A 7,517-nucleotide genomic window follows, 5' to 3' on the forward strand; every position below is an offset into this window, starting at 1 on the left:
GTACATACACACGATGGAATATTATGCAATGATAAATCTCATAACGTGGATGAAACTGGAGGACGTTATGCTGAGTGAAGTAAGTCAATCATAAAAGGACAAATATTGTATGATACCTCTACTGTAAAAACTCATGAAAAAGTTTACACACAAAAACGATCTTTGCTGGTTACGAGGGATGGGAGTGGGGAACTAAATAGACAATAGATATGTGGTGACTTTTGTGAAGGGTAAGACAATACACAATACTGGGGAAGCCAGCACAACTTCTATAAGGCAAGGTCATGGAAGCTCCATAGACACATCCAGACTCACTGAGGGACTGAATTGCTGGGCGGAGGGCTGTGGGGACCATGGTCTTGGGGAACATCTAGCTCAATTGGCATAACAGTTTGTAAGGAAAATGTTCTACATTCTACCTTGGTGAGTAGCATCTGGAGTCTTAAAAGCCTGTGAGCAACCATCTGAGATACTCCACTGGTCTCACCCCTTTGGGAGCAAGGGAGGATGAAGAAAAGATACAAGGAAAAGATCTAGTCCAAAGGACTAATGGACCACAACTACTATGGCCTCCACTAGACTAAGTCCAGCAGAACTGGATGGTGCCCAGCTACCACCACTGACTGCTTTCACCAGGATCACAACAGAGAGTCTCAGACAGAGCTGGAGGAAAATGTAGAACAAAATTCTAACTCACAAAAACAGGCCAGACTTACTGGCCTGACAGTGACTGGAGAAACCCCGAGAGTATGGTCCCTGGACACCCTTTTAGCTCAGGAATGAAGTCACTCCCAAGGATCACCGTTCAGCCCAGGATTGGACAGCCCCATAAAACAAAATGAGACTAATGGGGCACAACAGTCCAGGGACAAGGACTAGAAGGCAGGAGGGGACAGGAAAGCTGGTAATAGGGAACCCAAGGTTGAGAAGGGAGAGTGTTGACATGTTGTGGGGTTGTTAACCATTGTCATAAAACAATATGTGTACTGTTTAATGAGAAACTATTCTGTAAACCTTCATCTAAAGTACAATTGAAAAGAAAAGACAGAAGTTTTTATTTTGCCTTAATTTAGAAAGGTATTTTCATTGACCCATTTTTCTCTTTCAAATGCTTTAAATATGCTGCTTTACTCTCTTCTGGCTTACCTTTTTTCTGAGAAGTGTGCTATCATTCTTATCTTTCTTTTGTTCCTCTCTATATAATGTCTTGCCTGCTTTGAAGATTTTCTGTCATTGCTGACTTTCAGAATTTGATTATGATGTGCCTTGGTGTAGTTTTCTTTACATTTCTTGTGCTCAGGTGTTCATTGAGATTCTTGGATCCTTGGGTTTATAGTTTTCCTCAAATTTGGAGCATTATCAGCCATCATTCCTTAAAATATTTTTCTGAAACCCTCCCTTTGGGGACTTCAATTGTACATACATTAGGTTGCTTGGAGTTGTCACATCAACTTACTGATGCTGTTCATTTTTTTCCCTGGACTTTTCTTTGTTTCATCTTTGCTATTTTCTGTGTTCAAGTTTATTAATCTTTTCTTTGTCAGTGTCTAATAAGCTGTTAATCACATCCAATATATATGTTTGAAATCAGATACTGTTTTTCATCTTTAAAATTTGATATCTTTCTTTATATACTGTATTTTTACGCAAATAATACACACCTATGTTTGTTTGCCAATTGTGCCCTCCTGTTGTAAAAAAAAAAAATTGGCATAGGGGCGCTTACAAAAATACCTCGAGGGGGAGGGCGCAGTTGGCAAACAAATGTAGAAGGCGCATGTTATTTGTGTAAAAAATATGGTATCTTCCATGTCTCTAGATGCCTAATCTTTCTCCTACCTTTCTGAACATACAGAATATAGTTTTAACAACTGCTACTAATTCTGTCATCTGTGTTACTTCTGGATCTGTGTATTGATCAGTTTTCCCCATTAAGAGTTCTATATCCCTGACTCTTTGAATACTTGGCAATTTTTGATTGGATGCCAGACATCGTGAATTTTACCTTAAGTACTAGTTATTTTCACATTCCCACAAATATTCTTGAACTTTGTTCTGGGATGCAGTTTAAAAAAAAAACTCATTGCCGGTTGAGTTGATTCTGACTCATAGCAACCCTATAGGACAGAGTAGAACTGCCTGATAGGGTTACCAAGGAGTACCTGCTGGATTTGAACTGCTGACCTTTTGGTTAGCAGCCGAGCTGTTAACCACTACACCACGGGGTTTCCAGGGATGCAGTTAATTAAGTTACTTGGAAATGGCCCTGTTGTTTGTGAGGCTTTTAAGCTTTGTTATGTGAGACTGAGCATTCTTTAGTATAGGACTACTTTTGTCCTACTAGTGAGGCAGTAATCTGAGTGCTGTACCCCATTCCCTGTGATTATGTATGACATTTTCTGTTCTGGCTGATGGGAACATGAACTATCTACAGCTTTGTATGAGTTCCAAGGACATTTCCCCTTGTTCTCTGAAGTGATTCTATCCCCAGTTTCAGGTAGTTTCCTCATACACATGTGCTGATCAACAGTCAGTTGAAGACCTGAGGGGGATCCTCTGCAGATCTGAACTCTCTCTGTGTACAGCTCTTGCCTCTCTGATACTTCTGCCATGAGAACTCTGCCCATCTTGGTCTTCCAGGCTGCCAACTCTGTTTCAACTCAAGGAGACTGCCAAGCCCCACCTGTCATGCCCAACCCTGTGTTGCAAAGTGGAAACTCTCCCCAGGCCGTAGGCTGGGACAATTAGAGGGCTCATCCCATTTCTTTACCGTCTCTCAGGGATCATTGTCCTGTCTGCCTAATGTCCAATGTCTGAAAAAAATACTGTTTCATGTATTTTGTCTTTTTATTTTTAGTTATTTTAGGTGGGAGGGTAAATCTGATCCCTTTAACTCTATCTTGGCTAGAAGTGGATTTTCCCAAATTATTTCTTAGTATTTGTATAAAAATACTTTTAACCTCACAGGTTAAAAAATAGTGTCAGGAGCTTTCAGGAACCCTGGACTGCACTTTGAGAATCACTCCTCTATATCCTAGCAGGCCCATAGACAAGTATTTAAACTTTGTAATTTTAGTGTGGGTTCATTTTTTAAACTGAAAATCTTAAACTCCAAATCTGTAAAAATGATAAAGGAGTGGGCTGCTCTGGTTGTTGTGGATGTGGGGAGGTTAGGAACCCTTCCCTCTTGGATTTCCTTTGATTTCCCAAAGAAGTCCCTGAGGCATTTCCTCCAAAGAGCTGCTCAGAATAGTTTGAAAACAAGTGGACAAGCCATCCTAGCTATGTTTTGTTGAAGCTACAGTGGGAAAGATGCTTTATCTTGAGTTAGCATTCCTACAACAGATACGGTAGATAAATGCCAAAATTTGTTTTTTGTATTTCATTTAATGCATTGTCTTCTTGTCCTTTTAGTGTTGTATCAGGTGACCTGGCCTTCTGGTGCATTCTAAGAATATGGAAAGAAATGAAGTAGGCACCTCATATAAGTGACGTCTAACATTTTATTCCTGTAAAGAGTGTGGTAGCCTGGCGCCTGATTTTACCTTTTAGAAAATTACATGACTGATCAAAATGAATCCTGCATTTGGTCCACTTGAAGTGAGAGAACAATCTAGCCTAAGGCCATGAAAAAGTTCTGATTCACTGCCATTCCAATGTACCCTTGACTTTCTAATGAGTAAGGCAATGATTTTTTTTTTCCCATAATACTTTGAAGTCTGCTCTCACATGACATCTATCTCCCGCATTTTGGACAAGGCAGCACATTTAGCTAGTTAAAGTGAATGCCTCATAGGGATGATGACCTATGCCGAAGTAGGTCATGATGTGCAGCTAGTCATTATCTTAGGCTGAGTTCTCTAGAGAAGCAAAACCGGTAAAGCATATAAATATATATAGACAGAGATTTATATTAAGGAAATGGCTCATGTGGTTGTAGAGGCTGGAACGTCCTAAGTCCGTGGGTCAGGATAGAGGCTTCTCCTGATTCACGTAGCCACAGGGGCTGGTGAACCCAAGATCAGCAGGTTGGAGAGCAGGGCTCTTGCTCACAAGCTGCGAAGTTCCATGAATCCCAAGATTGGCAGGCAAGATGGCAGGTAAGCTGCTAGCTCAAGTCCCAGGAACCAGAGTCAGACAAACAGGAGCCAGCTGCAGGATCCAGAGTGAGCAAAAGCCCACGAGACTTGCCAGAATGTCCACTCATATTCGATGCAGGCCACACGCCCAAAGAAACTCCCTTTCAACTGACTGGCTACTCACAGCAGAGCCCATCATGGAAGTGATCACGTTATATCAAATCTCAACATGGTAGTGATCACAACATCATATGACTGCCAAACCACTGAGAATCAGGGTCAAGCTAAGCTGACACACAACCTTAACCATCACAGTCATGAAAGTACAGCTCTACTTTGACCTAGCTATTTGAAGCTGAGAGTTAACAGATAATGGGTGTTGTATTGGTTACAAATAAATAAATTACTATCATTAAACCAAAACCAAACCTGTCGCTGCTGAGTTGATTCCAACTCTCAGTGACCCTATAGGACAGAGTAGAACTGCTTCATGGGGTTTCCAAGGCTATAAATCTTTACAGAAGCAGACTGCCACATCTTTCTCCTGAGGAGTGGCTGGTGGGTTCAAACCGCCAACCTTTCAGTTAGCAGATGAGTGCTTTAACCGTTGCACCACTGGGGCACCTTACAGGGTTTTAAATAGCTAGATACTAATTAGATTGTGACATCAAGTGGGTTTTGGGGGAAGGGCTTGTTGCTGTTACCAAAAGTTAGGTCTGTGCACAGTATGCTACCTGAAAAGAGGTTTTGACAAGAGTTCGTGTTTCAAGAGGAATGTTCTGCTCTGTTGGCACTAGTTTTAAGGAGATTTTCTTTTACACTCCTTTTTAAGCACTGCTGGGTAGGTTTTGGTGGTGAATGGGTACGATGAAGCCAGGCAATGGAAAGGGAACAGACGTGTGTTCTGTGATGTCTACACTGACCAACCAAATACATTGTCAGTGCAGCTGGGTTAATATGGGCTTCTCTCTTATGTCTTATGAGGGAGTTGTTATGTGTTGTAGTTTTCTGTTTCTTATCAAATTAACATCTTCATTCAGCTCTAGTTCTTCTTGAGTGAAGGTTGGAGGATAAGTTAAAACTAATTGTTCAAATAGAATGCATTTTAGAAGAAACGATCTTATTAAAATCAGGAAATAAAAAGTTAAGCCCTAAATATGCAAATAACTAAAACAAATACATACAAGGATACCACTTCTTGCTCAATTACTTTGTAGCTGGTTTGCCAAGTGAACAAGAATTGCAAGATTAGAGCATGGTGGGCAAAAAAACTAAACTAGCTGCCGTTAAGTCGATTCCAACTCATAGCGACCCTATAGGACAGAGTAGAACTGCCCCATAGGGTTTCCAAGGAGCGGCTGGTGGATTTGAACTGCTGACCTTTTGGTTAGCAGCCTGAGCTCTTAACCACTGCGCCACCAGAGCTCCATGGTGGACAAAGTGCAGTAATAGTCTAAGTGTTGTGATCCTAGCTCTTCCTGAAATATTTTTCACCAAATGCATCCCTTTGTGCTCAGCTATCTTTATAATTCTTGTGTCGATAGATTCATTCGCAAAGTTTCTCCCTAAAAAAAAAGGCATGCCATCTTGTAAACTACTTTCTCTTACTTTTTACAAGTAAATTATTAAAAGAAGTAATTTTGCTCACCAGTTAATTCTTGTCTTTTGGTTACTTTTCAGGCCCCTGCAGCCAGATTCTGCCCTCACCACTCCAGTGACACTGCTCTGGCAGATTACTAATTATCTATTTGCAGATGTCTCCCTTTGACCTCTCTCAGTCATTAACACCCTGACCACTTTTCAACATTGCCATCTTTACTGTTGCCCAGAGTTTTATTCTTAGTCCCTTTTTACATTTTGAGTTTTCTGGCCTAAAGAACTTCTACATATTCTGTAACAATTTTCTTACCCCAAGGGACTCTAATCTGGGAAGATGTCTGGACATGGTGTAGGTTCATATGCTTTAGAGCTGGGTGGGCCCCTCATTTATGTAAGATCACACAGCCAGTGGAAATCAGTGTTCGGTTAGAACTATGGTCACCTGATACTCGGGCCAGTAATACTTTCCCTGTACTATGCAGTTGTCCAAAAATAGTAACTGCAGGACTTCTGGCAAAGTGGCGCTCTAGGCAGAAGCACCACACCGTCCCTCCACAGCAAAGATCTGAAAAACTAAGCCAAACAGAGAAAACAACAATCCTGAAACCCTAAAACATCAAATAAAGAGATAAAGAACTCAGCCAAGCACCAAATGGAGTGAGAAAACTGACAGAGAACGGAGAGCGAGGAGAGATTCATGCAGAGGTCCCCTATCAGCTAACGCAGCGCGGATCTGTCATCTTGGACTCCTGTCAGAGACCAGCAAATGGGGTATGAGAAAAGCAGCTTCACGGAGCTTCTGGCGGGAGACAAAACAACCAGTAATTTGTGATATACGCTTTCCCAACCCCCACCGTTCTTCACCCCCACTCAGCCTCCTCTGCTTCCCGCGGCCACAATTTCTTGTCCGGGAAGCACCGGCTGCTTGGATTCCACCAGCCTGCACTAGCTGGCTCTCTAAGTGCCATTTGTTGGCTGCTGGTGTTGCTTTTTTTCTGCTTCTTTTGATTTCTTTCTTAACTCTCACCACCTCCCCCTCCTTTCACTCAAATACCTGGCTCCGTGTGCCATCTTTGCCTCTTCCTGAGGGGCTGCGGAGCTCAGTTCGAGTGTGGAGCTGCTTCCCGGTCTGGGCTGCCGCGCTAGTGGGATCCTGGGGCTTTTGATCGTTTGTTTTGAATTGTTTGTTTTCTTTTCCTTTTCTTGAGTTGGGAGCCCGTTCTGGCCACACGGTGCAGCGTGGCTTGGAAACTACCCCCTCGGCTTGCACAGACGTGCAGAGGGATCCCTGAGAGCATTTCTTTTTCCGTTGGGTTTTTCTTTCCTTTTTTTCTGTTTTTTTGGGGGGGCTTTTCTTGTTTTTTTTTAATTTGTTTTTTCTTTTCCCACTTTTTCCCTTTTTGTCTTTCATCATTACTCAGTTTCTCGTCTCTCTACGTCTTCCTTCTCTTTCTGTTACCTGAATACTTGGCGTTGTATACCTCTATGCCTTCTAGCCAGGCTGTACTGCAACACCGGAGAACAGCTTCTCCAGACCTCATGGATGCACCAGTGGGATCCCTGGGAACTTTGTGGTTCTTTAACCTTTCTGATTGTTATTTATTCATTTTTTTTTCTTCCTCTTCCCCTTTTTGTTTTTCTCCATTTCACAGTCTCTCATCTCTCCACTCCAACAGCAAGCTCCCCTAGCATTCTCTTTTCTTTGTATGTTTTTGGCTCCTGTTCCTCTCTCCTCTGCCCCATATCCATCTTAGCTCCATACATAACAATCTCCCTGCTACATCCTGCCTACCTGCACTATGTGCTTGACATCACACCACCAAGCAGCACAGGCACGGC

Source organism: Trichechus manatus, unplaced genomic scaffold (assembly GCF_000243295.1).
Source record: "Trichechus manatus latirostris isolate Lorelei unplaced genomic scaffold, TriManLat1.0 scaffold00055, whole genome shotgun sequence".
Taxonomy (NCBI): domain Eukaryota; kingdom Metazoa; phylum Chordata; class Mammalia; order Sirenia; family Trichechidae; genus Trichechus; species Trichechus manatus.